Source organism: Pipistrellus kuhlii, unplaced genomic scaffold (genome assembly GCF_014108245.1).
Source record: "Pipistrellus kuhlii isolate mPipKuh1 unplaced genomic scaffold, mPipKuh1.p scaffold_m20_p_19, whole genome shotgun sequence".
Classification (NCBI taxonomy): domain Eukaryota; kingdom Metazoa; phylum Chordata; class Mammalia; order Chiroptera; family Vespertilionidae; genus Pipistrellus; species Pipistrellus kuhlii.
Genome location: NW_023425504.1, coordinates 6,104,053 through 6,126,475, shown reverse-complemented (window position 1 = coordinate 6,126,475; position 22,423 = coordinate 6,104,053). Strand labels below are relative to the sequence as shown.

At 35.1% G+C, this 22,423-nt stretch overlaps 1 protein-coding gene across 5 annotated transcripts in view; it reads right to left on the bottom strand.

The window, feature by feature from the left end:
• Nucleotides 1-22,423, bottom strand: part of FGF13 (fibroblast growth factor 13) — a 519,688-nt gene that overhangs the window by 50,267 nt on the left and 446,998 nt on the right. The window lies entirely within an intron of this gene.

The following is a 22,423-nucleotide window of genomic DNA, read 5'->3' as shown; positions in this document are numbered from 1 at the left end:
TACAGTTGGCATTCAATATTATTTTGTATTAGTTTCAAGTGTACAGTGTAGTGGTCAGACATCCAAATAATGTATGAAGTTATTTTCCCACAGTAAGTCCAATATCCACCTGGACTTACATAGTGATTACAATATTTTGTACTAACTATATTCCCCATGCTGCAATGTACATCCTCATGACTATTTTTTAACCACCAATTTGTACTTTGCAATCCCTTTGTGATGAAAATTTTAAGGAATCATAATAGTCATCTGCTATATTTTAACTCTATATTGTATACCACATTGCAACAATAATTCTGTGAAAGAAACATTCTTATGATTTTTATATTTTATTATTATCATCATTAATTTACTCCCTTTTTCACAATGAGGCAATTCTGATAATCTAATATGCATATTAATGACAATGTCACATATTAAAGCAACATCTGTATAAAGGGGAATGGAAAACTGAGGTAGCTTCAACACTGATGTTTTGCTTTTTAATTATTTAAAAATATAAAGCAATAAAACTAATTTTAGAAACTTTGAAAAAGCATAAAAATACTATCATGCAATAATAAACACTAATTTTTTTTGGAATATGCATCATTTTTATAATTAAAGAGCCAAGAAATGTGGCCTGAGTCCTCCAAGATATTTTGTTGTTATACCTTCATAGTCTTTGCATTTTGTAGTAATTCATGTTCCTTTTAAATCATGGAGAAAATATATGCTAATTGCTAAGACATCATTATTATTAATTAAAGGTTTTGCTTTAGATGAGATATATTTACTTTGAAAGAATAGAAATATCTTCAACCTGCAGTAAAATGGCTTTATATAGAGATACTTTGTGGTGGTGACCAAAGATTAGACAGAACAGAAAAAGATATAAACAAGAAAACGTTGAAAAACCCGTACTTTAGTGAAGCTGCAGATACCTAGTTAGTCCCTATAAGATCTGTTAGCACAGCTGCCTAAGAAAACAGGGTTAACTGGAATTAGGGCTAGTCTCATTTATGGGGCCTTTCTGGGGTGAAAGGCATGTTAAAACATGGATGGGATTAATACTCATGGAAAACCCATTTAAATGTTTATTGGTACTTTATTTCCATAAATACATGTTTTATTCACCAGACATCCCACTAAATTCAAAAAAACTATCTGGGCCCTAGTCTCCCAATTTAGAAAAAAAAAAAATTAGATAATTCTGGTGGAGACTGTTGAGAGTTCCTTGTAAGTTATAAATTATTTCCCATCCATCGACCAATCAGAAATTTAAAAGGTTGAGAATATAATTAATATTTAAAACTAGGTCTTCCTTCAAATTTAGTTGATCCTTTCCCAGAGCTTTTCATTTTTCACAATGAGATACACTGCCTGTTATAGCCATGTACTGAAAGACTATCTCTGCAAAACAGAATAGCAGTTTGGTGATGAAGTATGGAATGATATCTTAGGAAATAAAGGAGCATTCCAAATAATTTATCCCTTGAAATGGATAACTAAGCTGTTTGATTCCATGATCTCAATTTTTCTTTTAGTAGCTCCCATGCGTTCTTTGCTCCTTTCTAATATATGACATAAACCATTCACACACATCTCTGATCTACAACAAAGCTAAGAAAGAAAAAGGCTATGACGGTGAGACTGTCACAATGCCCAACTTGTGCACATTTGTGATAGGACCATATGTTTTTAATGCAAGACAGGTGATCCATGGAAAGTCTTAGCTCTGAAATTATTCTAATCTTACATAACATGAGCTTTTGTGAGTGTAGTGGTGTTTTGTTTTGTTTTTCCAACTGATAGCCCTCAGTTAATTTAATTTAGAAGAGCTTCCAGACTATAATGTACAAAGAAGTACGCTCAACCAAGGAAAACAGGATAACAAAGCATTCACAATAGATGTTTTTCTTTATAAAAATATTTCATAGCGAACTCTTAAAAACTAACTGCTTTTCCACAAGCCACACTTGTAAACAAAAATTAAATTTTAAACTCTACAATTGCATTACCCTCAAGAAATGTTTCCAAAATTTTTGTTACATAGAAGTCTGCTTTAGTCCAATATTCACTCAACCACAGCAATGAGGATAAAAACAATTATGGAACACCTATATGTGCCAGACAATTGACATAGGTAATCTTATTGGGCCCTAGGAATATAAAATATCCCACATTTCATGAGTAGTCTTAAAATAAAAAACATAATTTGTCTAAGGCAAAAGAGCTGGCAGGTGATAATGGAGGATATATGTGTTTGTGATGCCTATATTAAGTTTCAGAGGTTGAGTCTCCTATTTCCCCTATATTCTGTGACTCTGTGAACAGGGAAAATAATGTTATTTGTGGCTACTACCTTAATTCCTTCCCCCACATTTCTATAAATATATAATGAGACAGAAAATTTCCTTCATTGCCATGTCTCAGGAATATTTATAATGCCCCTAAAAGTTGTACCACTGAGATGGTCTGTCTCCCTAAGACAGGAAAAAAACTGTCAACAGTAGAAAGCTATATCATAAACTCATCATCATTGTCCTACAAGTTAAATGTACTCAGAATCCTCACTGTTCTTGATAGGATTATACACATCTCTTACTTAAAATATATTGTGAAGGAGAAAACTCAGAACACTGAACTTACTATGTTTCTCTAAAATGAAATAATTTCTGCATAACTAAGAATTTTATGAAAGACTAGAGGCCTGGTGCAAGAAATTTGTGCACAGGGGGAGGGGAGTATCCCTAAGCCCAGCCTGCACACTCTCCAATCTGGGACCTTTTGAGGGATGTCCGACTGCCTGTTTAGGCCCAGTAGGGATCAGATATTCCTCTCACAATCCAGGACCGCTGGTTCCCAACTGCTCGCCTGCCTGCCTTCCTGATTGCCCCTAATTGCTTCTGCCTGCCAGCCTGATCACCCTCTAACCACTGCCCTGCCAGCCTGATTGATGCCTAACTGCTCCCCTGCCAGCCTCTTTGCTCCTAACTGCTCTCCCCTGCAGTTCTGGTCACCCCTAACTGCCCTCCTCTGAAGGCCTGGGTCACCCCCAACTGCCTTTCCTGCAGGCTCGGTCGCCCTCAATTTCCTTCCTCTGCTGGCGTCGTCACCACTAACTGCCCTCCCCTGCAGGCCTGGTCCCTTCCAACTGACCTCCCATATTAGTCTGATCACCCACAACTGCCCACCCCTGCAGACCTGGTCCCTTTCAACTGCCTTCCCCAGCTTGCTGTCTTGCGGTGGCCATCTTATGTCCACATGGGGGCAGCCATCTTGTGTGTTCAAGTGATGGTCAATTTGCATATTCTTCTTTTATTAGATAGGATTCTATGTCCTCTAAAATTTATCTTTAATTTCACTACCATTTAGAGATGAAAGGAGACTATAAACTATGAAACAGATTTTCTTGGCTTGTTTATGAAGGAATAGGACAGAAACCCTTGGGTTTAATTTTAAGAAATCCCAAATGCCAGTATTTATTTTTGATAAAGTTAAATATAAAGGAATAGATAAATTAAGCTAAATCAAACCTATTACATTAGCCTTTCTTTTTCCTTCAGACCATCAAAGCTTGGATCTTTTATCTACTAACAATTCCTCCAAAGGAATCTCAAGCATGTTTTCTTGCTAAACAAGTAATATATATTCTAGGGAATCATAACTTGATAAATTCAAAAAAGAGAGAAAACTCTCATGAATATATAAAAAGCTTGCTGATATTTTGTATTAACACTAATAAAACTTGTTAGCAGGGTAACTTTGGAAGTAAATTTGTTTCAATTTGACCTATGATTTTATATTTGTAAAATCTTGCATATTCAGCTCCTCAGAGATCCCTTTTGATAAATATAAACTATTTTAATACTATTTTACTGGATTTGGAATGAAACCATAGAATGGGTAATTACTATCTGAGAAAGTAAAGCTTCTAACTACCACAACTACCCACATTAATTCAAATTGCACAAAAACAGAAATAACAAATGTTTGGAGCATCACTGTTTGGCATAATAAGATTTGAGGTTGAAGTCCACTTGATATGTTTCCTGGGGCAATACCAGTAGGTCTAGGAAACAGTGGAGGCAAGTGAACCTTACCTTAGATGATATAATAACTAAGTGCACCATAAAAATTTATTTCTAAACCCAAATGAGAATTTTATCAGTTTAGAAATATCTATGCATGTACCTTCCATTTTCAAAAATGGTTTCCCTCCCTTTACTTACAAAAAAAAATTGCCATATTTAGACACTGTTTAAACATTCATTCATTATATGAGCCATAGACCATGGAAATGTGACATTTTCCATAATTCAATGGGTTGAACAGAAGGGCTATTAACTAGAGGCAATTAGAAGACACAAACAAATAGTCATCCTTTATTGGTCAAGCCCAATTATGCTCCCAGTGGAATCCTAATGTTAGTTTTATATAAATATACCAGAAAATAAACGGCAGAGAAATAGAAAATAACATCTCAATGAAAAATTCATTAGAAATCTAAGTCTGCTGTTTTTAAAGTTTATATCTTATTATTGACAATATTACAGATGTCTTATATTGTCCCTGCTTCCCACCTCCACCAGCCTCCACTCCACCACAGGTCTTCACCGCACTCTTGTCTGTGTCCTTGGGCTATGCATATATGTATATAAAATGTAAATTCTTCAGTTATTCTCTTCTTGTCCCCCACCCCTCTTTTCTCTGAGATCTATTAGTCTGTTCCATGCATCCATGCCTCTGGTCCTATTTTGTTCGTGAGTATTTTTTGTTCATTAGATTCCACATATAAGTGAAATCATGTGATATTTGTCTTTCTCTGACAGGGTTATTTCACTTAGCATAATGGTCTCTAGGTCCATCCATGCTGTTGCAAAGGGTAAGAGATCCTGATTACGATTGGAAAATAATTATTCCTTTCCTCATGTATAACCTATCTATTTCAAAGACTATCAACTGCCCAAATACTACTAAGGATGACTCATTCAACCTACCCACTACTTAAACCTATTGCTATGGATTTCATTAAAATTTTAATGTTGAATGGAAAGATGAGGTATTTATGTTTTTCAAAATAGATTCAATTTCCATGGGTCAAAGGACTAACATTTAATACTCATTTAATATTTGAAATAATTCAGGTTTTGACAAAAGAAAGGAGCTGCCCACATGCATTCATTAATCTGAACAGAATTTAGAAGCTGCATTCCCAGATTTCCAGTTCAATGTATCCACCAGTAAAATTGTGATATTACTACTTATTTGACCAGTGTTTCTCATGTATTAAAAAAAAGACATAATCAAATAGCATTTTATTCACCACTATTTTGGAATGGTGACAAAGATTTGGTATACACATAAACCTCAATGATGAAGAGGGAAAGAGACATGTACACATTTTACATATAAGTTGGACATCTAAATGGTTCCTACTAAATCGTATAATTTTTTGTCTTTGGCTTCTTACATAGTAAAATTTCCTCCTATCATTTATATACTAAATATTAGCATAGTGCCTTCTGGATATTTAGTAATGAATTTTGTCTGGTGGGAAATATAAAAGAAAGAGAGCACCATTCTTACACACAAATAACTTAAATATGGTTTTGGGACACCAGATTTACACACAAGAAACAGCTGGAGAATAAAAGAAGTACATAAAAATAATACACACATTGTGTTCTGAGAACACAAAGTGAGGCACTGTGATACTTACATAAGGTTTTATAAGGTTGGAACATTAGAAGAAAAGACTCTGATATTATCAGATACTTCTTTAAACTATATATTTACAATTGACTCAACAAAGCCAAACAGAATTATGGCCTCCAGGATGTGTAATTCATCTTCTATCAAGGGACTTTTATTAAATAAAAATGTGAAGGTAGTGAGTCCTTTCATGAGCAATACAGGAGAGAAGGTAATTATTGTAGATAAAACAACGTAAAAACAAATAATAAATTTTATCTCATTTGAATTCAGATGTCACATCTAAAGGGGGGAAAAAACTACTAGTTATTCTTTTTGTTTTCTTATTTTTTGATTCTTTATTGATTAAGGTAGAAAAATACTAGGTATTCTTATAAAAGAAAATTTCAATTAAAACAGGGTTGGTAAGGAAGTTTCTTTTAGCAACTACAAGAAAATACAATTAAATAGTGAGGAACAATTTTCCCTTAAATTAGGTGGGATGGCCATTGAAAGCATATAATTTCAAGGGACTACCATTGATATCATAACAGCAAGAAAATCTTTATAAGAGCTTTGGAAACTATATGAACATGCCACAAGAGCATATCAGAATCAGTGATTCTAGAATTCTGCAGAAGACTGAGATTCAAGAAACAACTAAACAAAAGTTCATATATCTTCCAAGAAAGCCACTTAATGTTTTTTGACAGCACTGCCTCACATATAAATATTATGTACATACCTACAACTTGTAGAATAATGCAGAACCGTTTCAGTGTGACTCTAGGCCATAATAAAAAATTTAAATGAACAAAATGATGAATTTCAACGTACTATTTTTGTTGTTGTTACAAAATACACCTATTGTGACTTTTTATTTAATTCAGCAGTTCAAAATAGTAATCTAAATACAGTTTTACTTGACTACTTGTCAAGTACACATACTGTAATATAAGGTGATGTAGCCAATAGGGCTATGAAAGGGTAAATCACCATCCTATATAATAAAAGCCTAATATGCTAACTGTCCAGTCGGCAGTTCAACCAATCAAAACATAATATACTAATGATATACTAAAGCTGTTCAACTGCTTGATATGACATGCACGGATCACCAGGGGGCAGATGTTCAATGCAGGAGCTGCCGCTGGTAGTCAGTGTGCTTCCACAGGGAGAGGGTTCTCAGCCAGAAGTAGGGCTCATGGCTGGCGAGTGTAATAGCAGTAGCAGGAGCCTCTCCCACCTCCAAGGCAGCACTAAGGATGTCCAACTGCTGGCTTAGGCCTGCTCCCCATCATCAGGACATCCCCCGAAGGGTCCCAAACTGTGAGAGGGTGCAGACTGGGCTAAGAGACTACCCTCCCCAAGTGCATGAATTTTGTGCACCAGGACTCTAGTATATATTATATATTTTGATATTATTATTACACTGGGCTATTTTGTAATTCTACCCTTGGAGTCCTAAAGACAGGGGAAACTTTTTATAGCAAAGTTTCTTTGTATCACATAAACTAAACTATCACACATGAGATCCTTATATACAGAGAAATACATTTATTTTAAGGTGTCCCCATGAACTTTTGACCCATCAAGGATTCTGGTATAGCAGCTCTGCATGTGGCTTCTCATCAATATATTAAATAAAACATTGGTTTATGATAAAATGGCAATAGGGTTGGGTGGCAACAATAACAGCAAATCAAGATTTAATAAGATCTCATAAAAAGATAATTTTTTTTCCCATGACTGCAGTATTTAGATAAAACCCCCCATGAAAAACATGATATTTTTGACATCTTGCTGCTAACTTTTAGGAACAAAATTTAATCCTGAATTTGAAGAGTAAATGCATTATTTATGCAAAGGATATTGGTTGGCTTCAATTTTTTCCTAATGCTCCAACAAATATTTTAAAATTCAGTGTAGCCACTTGGTTGGGTTAACCCATATGCCAACTTATAACCAATAAAACAGTTATTGATTCATTCTTTATACCATTCAGAAAAAGAAAGTATTGTTTTCCTTTTAAAAGTGAAATAGGAACATGTTGAACAATTTGTGAAATCATTAAGGAATGTACCAAAAACTAACAACTTGCTGAAAATACTTTCCAAGATTTTTCACACTGGGCACTATATTCATTTCCCCTGACTTAAAAACACTATATGAAGTTTGATATCTCTCAGGTTAAAGAGCAATGAGCCATACAAAAAAACAACATTTACTAATTACTAATAGTTGCTATTTATTCAATAAACCAATGGGTTGATATATCATACTCTTATGATACAGTTCATATATAGAGAACTTAATATGCTTTTACCTCTATACAAATGGCATGAACATCTTGGTATAAATAATTTCTTGGATTTCTGAATTTCGGATTTAATGAAGTCTATATAATACCAGCTAAGAAAATTATGTCATGTTAAAGAAACAACTGAAAGAAGCTGCGCAAATGGCATCTGCATAGAAGGTTAGTTATACATAGAAAAAAGGGCTAGATTGAATGTTTACAAAGCCTCTCAAAGATGGATTTAAGTCATCATCCAACGATGCATAACAATACTTCAGGAAATAATAAAAGACACTCATTTAGGGGTGTCGAACTCAATCAGAGAAGGGGCCAAAATCTAAAATCCAGCCTAAATCGCGGGCCGAATGGTTTACTGAACAGTCATAAACTGTCATTTGTGATGGAAACGCAGCGGAGTGCAGTGATGACAGCGCGGTGCGGGCCACATTGCAAGGCCTGGCGGGACGGATTTGGCCCGTGGGCCTTGTGTTTGACACATGTGCATTAAGGCATGGGTGGTTAAAAGAAAATAAAACTCCAAACCAACTAATTATCAATCTTCTTTCAGCATGCTTTATTTTTTAGTATCAGTATTTAGCCAGTACAATAACATACCACAGCACCAATGAAATCTCATTATGTTTCAAATTTTTAAACTAAAGTAATTTGCAATTATTATGACAAAAATGGCAAATAGTACTCCATCGCAAATGGAAGACTGACCATACAAAAAGACCACTATATGAGTGCTCCTCTGTTTACCATAAAAACTGTAAAATATTCTAACAAAAATGCTAAATAAAACAACAAGTAAACCCGACCATTTAGGTATGTAATCAAACAATTTAAATCCTGAGAAACCAAGATGGTGGCATAGGTAAACAACTAAACTGCCAAAGAAAAAGAGAGAATATTAAAAGCATCAAGATTAAAACAGTTAATTACCTATAAGGAAGCACCCATATGATTGTCAGCTGATTTCTCAACAGAAACTATGCAGGCCAGACAAGAATGGCAAGAAATATTTAGTGATGAATAGCAAGAACCTACAACCAAGGTTACTCTACCCAGCAAAACTATCATTCAGTATTGAAGGTCAGATAAAGAGCTTCACAGACAAGAAAAAGCTAAAGGAGTTCATCACCAACAAAACAGTATTATATGAAATGCTGAAAGGTATTCTTTAAAAGAGGAAGAAGAAGAAAAAAGTAAGAATAAAAATTATGAACAACAAATACATATCTATCAACAAGTGAATCTAAAAATCAATGAATTAGTAATCTGATGAACAGAATAAACTGGTGAATATAATAGAATCAGGGGCATAGAAAGGGAGTGGACTGACAATTCTCAGGGGGAAAGGGCTGTGGGGGTGCAGGAAGAGACTGGACAAAAATCGTATACCTATGGATGAGGACAGTGGGGAGGAGGTAAGGGCAAAGGGTGGGGTGGGAACCGGGTGCAGGTGAGCTATGGGGGGAAAAAGAGTTACAATTGTAATAAACTAAAAAATAAAGATTTATTAAATTAAAAATAATAAAAACTAAAATAAATAAATAAAAAAATTAAATCCTGTTTGCATTGCTACTTGTATGAATAGTAGCACAATTGGATAAAAAGGCAATGATGGTAAATTTGAAAATATCTGCCATCCTATAACCTCCTATACTAGCTCATTTAATTTCTGCCATTTTATGGGATGTGTTTATTACTAAAGTGAGAGCAAGAATTATTAGGTACCTGAACCAAGTGATCCTGCACTGTTGAACCTCCACTATAGATCTTAACACTTAGAGGCTAATCAAAATTTCAGAGAGTACTAGTAACCTTGCGGAAGCAATTGCACTTCATTTCTATTTTGGCTCTCCACAACTGCCCTGCCCTGACTGAGGTGTCCCAACTGTCCAAAAGAAAGGTAACTGGGTCTGATATAAATCTAGTCCAGAATTGTTTCAAAAACATCTGGATTTCTTATATTTCTTTACTATTATTGTTCCTTGCCTACTTGCTTGCATCTTTTGAATGTTTTGAGAGTGTTTAATTATAAAAATAACTATGATTACTATACAGACAGCTTGTAGCAAAACAACTGCCACCTTTGTCCACATCCAGGTGCAAGCCCCAAGAGGCAGAGCCCTTACCTACTGACAGCAAGAACGAAAAGCAACAGGTGAAAATCACCAAAACGTGTTATAGATATTGAAAAACAACAAAACAAAACATCTCCCCTGATGCCGAAGCTCCAGTAGTCTCACCAAGGCTTCAGAGGTTTGAGACAGCAGTTCATGAGGATGGTGAATAAAAGGATAAAATGATGGAAAGTAAGAAAAAAGCCTCCACCTCAAAATCTGGAAAGAAGGAATACCAAGAAAGCTTTCAAATCACATAAAATAAAATGCTGCACTGTGTGTCTTAAATGTGGATAGAAATCAAGCAGAAGTACAAAGCAAAAAAAAGCACTAAGCAAAACCACCCATAAAGGTTCTGTTGACCTCTATTTTTAAGGTTAATTACTAAGTTGAATACAGTCTCATACCTAGGTCAAAGACATTCACTAGCAGTTAAAGTGTTTCCCAAGCCTCTTATCTTATGTGAAGTTTAAGAATTGTTAGAATCAAATATCCTTGTGACATACAAGTGCTTTGGTTTATTGATAGTCCTACTGAAAACAAAACTTTTTTGTTTGAAGAAATAACTCTATTTAGGAATAGAGGAGTACAAAGAAAGATATGGCTAATTTACTTCCACTATTGGTCAGGATATTAGGAATGCAAATATAATAAACACCTTTATTAAAAATGTTTTTATCCACTTACTGTCCCTAGTTTTAACCATTCATCCAAAAACCCTTCTAATCAGAGAGAAGTGGTAAGTGTCTAACAGGGATCTCAGAGTAAGAGATGATAAGGATCAAAGTCTTACTCCATTGCTTTAACAGTCATGCAAAGTCACTGATATAAAATGGCAATTCCATTCTGGAGAAATGAACACTTGGTATTCTTCAAATATCAGTTGTTAATATATCTTACATGTTATAGCTCCAAGAAGTTGTATCAATGGGTCAGCATTGCTTCTCTTTGCTGTGCCTACTGCTGCAGCATGTAATCATAGAAAAATGAATAAGATTTCCTTCTGTCACTGTCCAAATATGTTTTGGTTGTTTGAATCCACTCTAAGCCACCTGTGTTATACAAGTGGAAGACTTTTTTAGAGACACTTATTTATAAAACTTTTAAAGGACTTCAATTAACATCATTTCTTGATATAATTAAAACCTGCTTATCCACTGTATTCCATTTTACCTTCCCATGACTTATAAACATGGTCTTAATGTAATCTGCTGAAGATTGTGGTTCTAAACATCCAATATATATTGTTCAACAAAACCGGTACATTTCCATAATGATGTATCCTCACAAACTATCAAACAGAAGGGCATTCAAATTATTTTCCTATGTGCAGTTTTCTAGCAGGGAGTTCTGGACTAAAAATAGCACTACATAGCTGCAGAAATCAGGGAGAAAGTTTATGCCTATCCTTCCTGTAGTATAGGGGTGGGGAACTTTTTTTCTGTCAAGGGCCATTTGGATATTTATAACATCACTGGCCATACAAAATTATCAACGTAAAAATTAGCCTGCTCTATTTGGTCAAACATTTATTTAATTAAATCACCCTTAATGTTTTGGCAGGGCCAGACCAAATGATATCGAGGGCCTAATAGGGATCTTGGGTGAGAACGTTCCCCACCCCTGCTATAGTAGGTCAACTATTAACAATTAGGACTCTGAACATAAGATGAGTCTCAATATAGATCATGGTGACTACTGTTTGGGGTGCCTAGTCACCCTGTGGATATTCTACATATATTTGGTAATTGGTTGGTTGACAAAGATCCTGAACCCTCTTTAGTCCCAGTTTCTCTGGGAGTTCCTGAGACTGGGCTTCCTGAGACTAGAGGAAAGAAGAGAGTTTATAGGAAATCTTTCCTTTAAGGGTTATAATACAGTAAGGAAGCACTCAGCTTCAATTCTCCCTTAGGCTTCTGGGAAAATAGCCTACAAAGAGGCTCTTTCATTAACATTTATATTACAATGAATCATAATTATGATGGGCAAGGACCAGAAAATATTTTTTACAATATTTGTGAGAATTTTCTAATTAGACAAGCAACAAAACTTTTGTTATTGTAGACTTGCTGATTTTGTGGCAGCTTATAGCAATAGATTTTTTATAAACATGCGTTTTTGTTAAAATATTTGCTATATACAATCAAGTTTTACCTGTTAGAGTCTCACTTCTGAAAGCAGTCACTGTCATTTTTTAGTGTTTTATTGCCAATTATGAAAGTATTATGGAATGATTCATACTCTCCCTCTGGTAAGCATTTTTCATCCTCTGTATTATAGCATTCTTCATTCTAACACCTTGGAATTGTTTATTTACACTTGACTTTTTCAAATCTCCATAATCATTTTTTTTTTTCTCTAGTAAAAATGGACATCATTTCTAATTCTGGCTACTTGTGTTAATGCTGAGCCAGAATTCCTATACATACCTGAGACTCATAAGGAAGACAATGTTAATATATTATAGCTACTGGGTATATATATCTAAGAAATCAATTGAGGCTTTCCCAGTAGTTCCAATTCCAGGACTGCCAAAAGCAGTTAGCATAAAAGTATCTGATGAATAACTTAATCAAAAATTTAACATAGCCGAAACCGGTTTGGCTCAATGGATAGAGCGTCGGCTTGGGGACTGAAAGGTACCGGGTTCGATTCTGGTCAAAGGCATGTACCTTGGTTGTGGGCATATCCCCAGTAGGGGGTGTGCAAGAGGCAGCTGATCAATGACTCTCTCTCATCGATGTTTCTAACTCTCTCCCTTCCTCTCTGTATGAAATCAATAAAATATATTAAGAAAAACAAAACAAAATTTTAACATAGACTTGTTATCTATTCACACATTCAACCTGGGCAAAACATATTAAATGTATTAGTTAGGGTTTTGCCAATTATTAACCTTGGTTCCAGCTATTATAATGATCAAAATGATGCTTTCATTTAAAGTTTCCCTGTTAAGCAGTGACAGTTCCCTTTAAGCAGTATAATCACTGAACCAGTGCTGTTGCCTTCGGTTATTTTTCTTGTGTCTCAGAAATTTACTTTCTTATATAATCTTAAAATGTTAACACTTGAGAGGATCCATGAAGAGTTATAATTGGGCCCATTAGCTTATTTTAAATATTCAAAAGGCCTGGCAGAAATCATATAATTTGCTTTCATTGTTTATTATATATATCTGAATTAATTATGTATTAGAAAGGTATTTTTTACTTGGCATTTTTCTATGAGTAAGGGGAGGTGAAGAGAACTCAAATTAGTTACTACTTAATGAGTACAGGATTTGTTAGATAAACCTTTTTATAACACAACTTTAATAGAAAGAAAGGCAATAAGAAATAAGGTCTTGATAGTTTCTGTGGAATAATATTATATAAACATTTAAGATTGCTATTTCCTTTGTTGATTTTCTGTCTAGAGATTTTATCTATTAATGTTAATAAGATATCAAAATCCCTTACTATGACTGTATTACTGTTGATCTCTCCCTTTATGTTCATCAAGATATGCTTTAGATATTTAGGTGCTCCTATCTTGGGTGCATAAATGTTATATGAGTTGTATCTTCTTGTTGGATTTATCCCTTTATCATTATGTAGTATCTTTTTTCCCCCTCTTAATATAGCATTTGTTTTAAACAGACTCATAGATACAGAGAAAAGACTGACAGTTGTCAGAGGGGAGGGGTTTGGAGGAGGGCTGGGTAAAAAAGGTGAAGGGATTAAGCAAAACAAACAAAAACAACCCACAATCTCAGACAGAAAACAGAATGGCAATTATCAGAGGGAAAGGGGGACTAAGAGAGGTAGGAGAGGGTAAAGGGAAGATAAATGGCAATGAAATGAGATGACTTTGGGTGGTAAACACAGAGTACGATATGCAGATAATGTATAATTGTACACCTGAAACCTATATAATTTTATTAACCAATGTCACCCTAATAAATTCAATAAAAATTATGCTGCAGCATTGTAAATAAAGATATTAATAAAATATATATATATATATAATTATACAAACAAGAAGGGAAGAACTAACAACAATGTTTTCACCAAGACATGAGATTCATTGGATAATTACATAAAATATAGCCAAAAGTTTAATTTCTTTGTTTTATATAGCTATTAAGCATTACCAAATATGTCTATAGAACAATCTGCAAAGGTATTTCATGTTCGGTGTAGGATATATATTTAAAACAGAATTATTTTAGGAATGCCAAAATAACTCTTACCATAATAGTAACAGAGTGATAAATACAAGATTGGTTTCTTCCATTTGTCTTTCATGTATGTGTGTTGAATATGTGTCTCTGTGTGTGTGTGTGTGTGCATTACATATTACCTTTTTATGTCTGGCTTTACTTGCTTAATTTTTCCTTCATTGTTCTTGCCAATTATTTTATTCTATAGCTCTAAGAGACTGGCTTTTCTTCATACAAATATGAATTTCACTTCTAAGTTAAAGCTGTTAGACACTCTATTAAGTATGTGTCCCATGACCTCTGATTTGAATTATTTTTTCAGCTTGGCCCCAAAAACATATGGAGCCAATATTACACTATTTAGCTACAAATACTACTGTGTCCTTGATTTCTGAGAAAACACCATCCTTAGTCATTCTTCACCCTATGAAACTAGACCTTCACCCTGGATAATTTACCAGTTTGGGTTATTTTTTTTGCAGATACAATGAAGAGAAGACACTTGACTCTGAAGGTACAACCAAACAGATTTATCTGATTTCATATTCAAATAATGCCAAGGTAGATTGTCTTCCACATTTGAAGGAAACTTCCATTAACTGCAAAATGATCTAAGTATGTGAAAGAATCTGTGACTTTAGAAATGTATTTCAGGTTTGAAAATTATGCTGATTCATTGGTATTCTGAATGAATATCTAAGACAAAAACAGCTACTTCTGTATATTTTTCAATACAATACTTTTATTGACTTATAACTCAGTAGGATCAGCACAATAACTGGAAGCCTCTTTAAAAATTAAATTTAGCTTCTTGAGCTAGCAGAACCATACATAAGCAAATAAAATGTGCTTATTTTATCTGCATTTCTTCCTGTGAAATAAGTTCATTTTCTTCATTGTACGTGTTTGCTGATACCACTCAGAAATATGTATATACGTTTATAACTTCCCTTATAACCCATTAGTCTGAACTAAAAATGCTCATAAAAAAATGTTTATCCAGAGGAGAACCAAGATGGCGGCATAGGTAAACACCTGCACTTGCTGCCTCTCACAACCACATCAAAATTACAACTAAGCTGAAACTGGTGTTGCCTCTGAAGTGGGAGATAGCCTTATGCAGCGAATATAGGCCTAAACCTGTGTTTTAACTGTAAAATTAGGGGGTCGTCCTATACACCAGAACCAAAATTTAATTCACCTAGACAATATAAACTAACCTTCCATTAAATAATGGTATTTAAGCACAATGACTAGAATGCTGAATCCAGAAAATTCTTTGCTGCTGGATATTCTTTTTATGATGTTTTTTCACAGTGGTTAAAAAAAAATGTTAACTTTTCACCTCCTTAATTTAGCTATTGGTCATTTCTCAATTTATTGACAAATTATTTTACTTTTTAAAATAGGTTGGGATTCCAGGAAATGTTTTAAAATGGGGCTCTTAGGAGCAGGATGCTTATTCAAAGTGTTTCTCAATTGATTATTTACTAGTTGTAAAAGAGAAAAAAGCAAGAAGTGCATATTAGAAAATTAGACAATATCTTGATTGGATCATCAAAATTAACATCCGATGAGAGAAGAAACCTGGCAAATTAAGGTATGTGGTAATAATCTAGTAAAGAAGGAAACTACATTTCTTTGTTCAAGTTACAAGTCTTACTAGGTCCCTGTAACACAAACTGTCTCATTTCCATGGCAACAAGCTGACTCTTACAGAGACCTGCTTTCTGTTCTTCCATCTATCGATAGTTTGTTGTCATGGTCTCAGGACCATAAAACAAGGCAGTAAAATCACTCCTATTAAGTCCTTTCTAGAACAGAAATGTTTTACTTATCAAATAATTTCTACTTGTTCATACAATTTAGCTACACCAACCCCAACAACTACCCAAGTAACAATCTGGACTCTGAAAATAGAAAAACTAGTGTAGATGAAAGGTAAGTAACTAGGCAGATAAAAATACTACTGCTTTGTGGAACATTTCAAAATCAAGAAAAAATGTGTGTTGGGTTTAACTTTGAATTTTTATTATCTTACTAGTGGCCCGGTGCACAAAATTTGTGCATGGGGTGGGGGGAGGTTTCCCTCAGCCCAGCCTGCACCCTCTCCAATTGGGGACCCCTTGGGGGATGTCCACTGGCTCCTAACTGCTCACCTCCTGCCTGCCTGATTTCTCCTAATTGCATCTGGCTGCCTGCCTGATCATCCCAAACTGCCCCCCTCTGCCAGTCTGATCTTGCCTCCAACTGCTCTCCCCTGCTAGCGTGTTGCGCCCAACAGCCTTCCCTTGCCAGCCTGAACACCCCTAACAGGCTCTGCCTTGGCCCCCACGATCATGATTTTGTCTGGAAGGAAGTATAGACAGATTATATAGGATAGGGTTGCTTAAATGGGGGGGGGGGGTTTCATCTGGAGGAGATGCTCTTGGCAGACAAAAATACATAATCCCTGTATCTGGACTGATAGCCAGCCATATGCTCTATACGGCCAAACCAGTTGTTAAAAAATTGAACAACTTTCTTATACCTTACACCAGTGATCAGCAAACTCATTAGTCAATAGAGCCAAATATCAACAGTACAATGATTGAAATTTCTTTTGAGAGTCAAATATTTTAAATTTAAACTTCTTCTAATGCCACTTCTTCAAAATAGATCACCCAGGCCATGGTATTTTGTAGAAGAGCCACACTCAAGGGGCCAAATAGCTGCATGTGGCTTGTAAGCCACAGTTTGCTGACCATGGCCTTAGACCAAACAGCTGTTGCCCTGAAAACCACTTCTCAGCCCCCACCTTAGGTTCTGCCTTCGCAGTTCACCCAGATTAGGTTCTGATTGGTCAGTTTGTATGCCAGTCAGTGTCAAAAGCTCCACTTCCTAGGCAGCCATTGGCTCCTCGCATTTCACCCAGATTTGGTTCTGATTGGTCATTTTCTATGCCAGTCAGCATCTCTGGGCCTGACAATGGGCCTACGCCTGACCAGAGAGGTGGGGTTGATCAGGAGACCCAGCAGAGGCCTGAGAGAAAGAGAGATGCGGCTGCTGGCCAGGCCCTGAGAGAAAGAGAGAGGCAGGGCTGATCAACAGCTGCCACAGAGGCTATGGATAAGACCCTGCTTCTCTCTCCCTGGGCCTCTCTTCAGGCCTGACCCACAGCCCGCTTGGCTGTCAGTGCTAGGTCACAGCACCTGCAGCAATGGGCAGTCAGTGCTGGGTCACCATGGCAATCCAGCACTGACTTCTTGTCAGTTGAGCCTTTAGTCGTTTTGGATGTTAAGATCCTAGGTTTTTATATATTAGGATTTCTAATACCTAATATTATTATTATTATTATTATTCTATTAATATTACAATAAATCCTAGGTAATTAATAATATTTTCACATTTAAGACTCTTGGTTTTCTATAATTAATGTTTATTTATTTAAAGCAATTTTGAAATATGTATTATAAATAGTATTATACTAGTAAATATTTATACTATTAAGTTTTGAGGAACTCTCAAAAGCATGTGTACAACTCGTTATTACTGGTAAAGAAAACCAAAAGGTATGAACAAATTTCTCTATTCATAGTGAATAGTAATATCATTTAGTTCCAGGAAGACTTAGTTATATCATGGAAAAAAGTAAATGTGTTATAAAATAATGGCTAATTATGATTCTCTGTGCCACAGATGGTTTCTTACTGCCACTTGAGCCTACATCAAGTCTGTCCCCCATGGAAACAAGGAAAAATAGAAGGGTAAAGGTGTAGTGCAATAATCTAAGATTAACCATGGGGAGTAAATTGCTATCTCTGTAGCAATAACAGCATGGAGGTATTATTTCTTTATTTAATGAACAAAATGGGGGAACATGTGGGTAAAAAATGTAAAATAGAATTTAAAAATTTAAAAGAAATTAAGGGTTTAGAAGCATAAATAAAAAGAGTAGAAAAAATGGAATAAAATAAGAAAGCTTTTCCATGGATAAACATTTTCTTACATTTCAAAAAATAGTTCTTCAGAATGTAAAGGCAATTTTTTTTTACAAGATCAGAAAAATATGAACTGCATCAGAAATTTTTTAAAAAAAATATTTTATTGATTTGTTACAGAAAGGAAGGGAGAGAGACAGAGAGCTAGAAACATCAATGAGAGAAACATTGACCAGCTGCCTCTTGCACACCCCCTACCGGGGATGTGCCTGCAACCAACATACATGCCCTTGACTGGAATCGAACCTGGGACTTTTCAGTCCGCAGACCGACGCTCTACCACTGAGCCAAACTGGTTTTGGCAGCATCAGAAATTTCTAATAAAGGATTAAGCACACATAAATTCATAGTTTATGATTTCATTGCAAGGGTTCTAAATGCTTGAATGCTATTCAAAAATCATTTTTCTTAGCCCTATACCAGTAGTTTTTAACCCAGGGTACATATTAGCATCAGCTGAGTAGCTTTAGGAAATATTCATGCACAGACCCAACCCTCATATTCTGATAAAACTGCTTTAGGTATAGTACACTAGAATTCTTTTTAAAGGTCCCAAGGTGATTCTAATAGGTAACTATGGTTGAGAATCACTGTCTCATTAGGGATCAACAAATACTTTTTGGAAAAGGGCAAGATAGTAAATAATCTAGGCTTGTGGGCCACAGGGTCTCTGTTACAACTATTAAACTCTGCTGTTATAGTGCAAGAGCAGCCTTATACAATATGTAAATTAATGGGGTGATTGTGTTCCAATAAAACTTTATTTACAAAACAAGCAATAGGCCCGATTTGGTCCGTGGGCCATAGTTTACTAGAAAATTTATCTTGTTTTTCTCAAAATAAGTATTGCAAACATTCACCTATGCCATCCTATGTTCTGATTTTCACCAAATGGCCTCTCATTATATTTCAATGGGAAAATACAGATAATTTGGCTGGAAATCCTTCAACTTTCTCATCCATCACCTGCAGACTTACTATACCTACATCTGCATCTGTCCTCATATCTTTGCCTCCTGTTGTAGCAGTAAGCCTTCTTTTCAAAGTGAATCTAATCCTTTCACTTGTACTCAATTACATCACTCTTCTGGACTCCTATGGAACCCCACTCCATAAAGAATCCCATTTCCTATGTCTTTAATTTCTCCCTCTCTACTGGTTCTTTCCCTTCCACTAAAACTATTATATATTCAAATGTCTTAAGCAAAGAACCACCAAAGCCTTCCACAATCCTGTGTCCTCCTCTACACATTCACCCATAACTCTCCTTGCCTTAGAAATTCTACACACACTGCCTCTACCTTCTCTCTTCCCATTCACTCCACAAGCCACTAATCTGGCTTCTGTCTCCACTGAAAGTGTTCTTATCAAGATCACTGAAGACCTTTATATGGTCTTAGTTCTCATTTTACTTGTTTTCTCTAAAGCAGTTGACATGGCTGACTGTTCTGAAAACTCTGTTTAGCTTTTGCAATATTATGCTATCTACAACAATTAGTTCTGCTGCTGCTGGCCACATCCATGCTGTTATTTGCTAATATTATAAATTATTTTTTCTTCTTTTGTTACATATTCTCTGAACTATTCTCATGGCACCAGCCACAACCTACATGTGATAACTCCCACATTTTATCTCTACTTCACATCTCTTCCTCTAGCTATGGGTTGTACTTAGGTATCTTCTTTCTTAATTCTGCCCTTTTTCCTTTGGTCTTCATCTTGATTAATAACTTCACCATCAACCTGATTGCTAAAGGTGAAATTCTCCCTCTCTCTCAGGGCCCCTACCAACCTACTATTGTGCAAATTATATATATATATATATATATATATATATATATATATATATATATATATATATATATGTTTCCCTGAAGGTATTTTATTTCCACTTGTGTGGTGAGAGGCAACCATACATATTCAACCATCCATAGTAGTCCTGTTTTCTCTCAAAATCCAATAAGTCACTAAATTCTGATGATGATTCTACCTCTAAAATATCTTCTGAATCCATCTTTATTAAGCTTTTGCTACTGCAAATGCTTTAAGTAGACCTTTATAATCCCTCACCAAGATTATTTTTCAAAGACTTTCTTACATTTTTTTACTTGTCCACATCAGTAGCTCCTACTTCATTTTCTTACTTTGTTTCCTCCTTAGGTCATCATCCAATTCTGTTTTCTCTTTGCCAAGTGGCAGCTAACAAAACTGCATACATTTCAGTAGCAGATACTGTGGTTTTATGTAAGGGAATAATGATCCTCTTCCAAATGAAGCATGACGTTCATTTAGCTTTTTGGTCCCAGGGACACAAGTTGCTGAAGTCATTAAACAGACTATATCCTCAGAGAGTCTGGGCACCACACTTCAAATAATAATAATAAAAAAAAATGGAGCACCCATTGAGGATAGTGATCCATATGGTGAAGGGAGTCAAAATCAAGATCAACAAAAGGTGTTAAAAGAACTGAAAAATGTATGCTGAAAAGAAGATTGATTCTTTCCTGGATAATTTTCCCGTAGGTAAACTCCAATATTATCAGTCATACATCTTTCATCCTTTACAAAAACATAGTTCACTTTCCTTAATAGCAATTGCTTACTTAAGATTCCTTTTTCTTAATAGAAAATTCACACAGCATCCCACATGTGCTCTCTATTGGCCTGCCCAACATGGAAAGGAATCCCATCAATCTACAATGTTGATTCCCCTAGGAAGCCTTAGAAATGAACTCATACTGACATTTACCCGTTTGTTGGAATAATGGTCAATTTGAATGGTAGGCTATACAGTTTTTGTTTATTTTTTTTTCCATCACTAGTTAGCCCCTGTATGTCCTCTTCCACCTCCCAAAACCCTTCCCCCAATCCTTTCCTCCCCAGTGTCATCCATGTGGATGAGTTATCCTTTTTTTTTTTTTAATTCTTTATTGCTAACTCTTTCCCCCCAACCCAGAGCTGTATGCCTGCTTTCTATCTATGAGTCTGTCTCTGTTTTGCTTGGTACTTCAGTTTGTTCATTAAATTCAACATATGAGTGAAATCATATTACTTGTTATGCTAAGTGAAAAGAGTCAGAGAAAGGTAGGTAGGCTATAGATTTTTAACATAGTTCTCTCAAGGTAATACTGAATACCCTAATTTTCTTGAATGGGGAAACCTGACATACTACCTAATTTAAATTACATTTTTTTCATTCTAACTTAAATATTATTTCCAATTTAAAAAACTGCATTGTTGCAAAATTTTAAAGTGTCAACCTTTCTCTTCGTGGCACTATAATAGTGACCACAACTTAGTAAAAATTATTTCCTATGCCATCTGGTACTTATCTTCTCAAAAGTATGTCCAGTATATTCCATTTCCTTCCCATGATGAAATACAAGTTTCAGAAAGCAGTCATTTATTTTATTAAAAACCTACCTTTGAATCGGGTCCTGTTGAGGTAGTCTATTAATCTGAATGAGGTTAATTAAAATTCTTCATTATTAAATTATCTTACCTTGATGCACAAATCTGAAAAGCAAATCCCTTTCCTATTGTTTATATAATAGCAATGTATTAAAGTGACAGATTTCATGATATTTGCAATAAATCAAAATATCTTTCATTTGTAGAAAGAATAAATTCACTGCATTTATTAAACAATACAGTTAAAATGGCCTGATAGGAATATTGATAGTGACCAGGCTTTGAGGATTATGTGATAATTAATCTTTTATCATAGTAATATAAAATGGACTCCCCAGTTTACTTAATGAATGGGCCGTTTGTGGTCTTACTCTTCTCCAACCTTTCTTTCTCATCTCACAGTTTCTAGATACCTGGCTTTGAAATAAACTGTGGACACATGAGAGAGCAAGAGCAGTTAAAGGAAATGACTTTTGTATTTGGAGAAATAGATTTCTAAACTCCTGGTAATAGCCTACTTCAAGGCTATCTAGTCAAATATTTACAAGGCGTTTTCTCCATTTTTAACATACTACCCTTTTCTTAAAATATATGAAATTCAAAACAAAGATTTAAAATATTCATATATTAAGTGGCCTCCTATAATTTGTAACTAGATCTACTGATGATAATGAAACTCTAAACCTGGTATTGTACTATTTCTGTCTATACTTAAATATTTAAA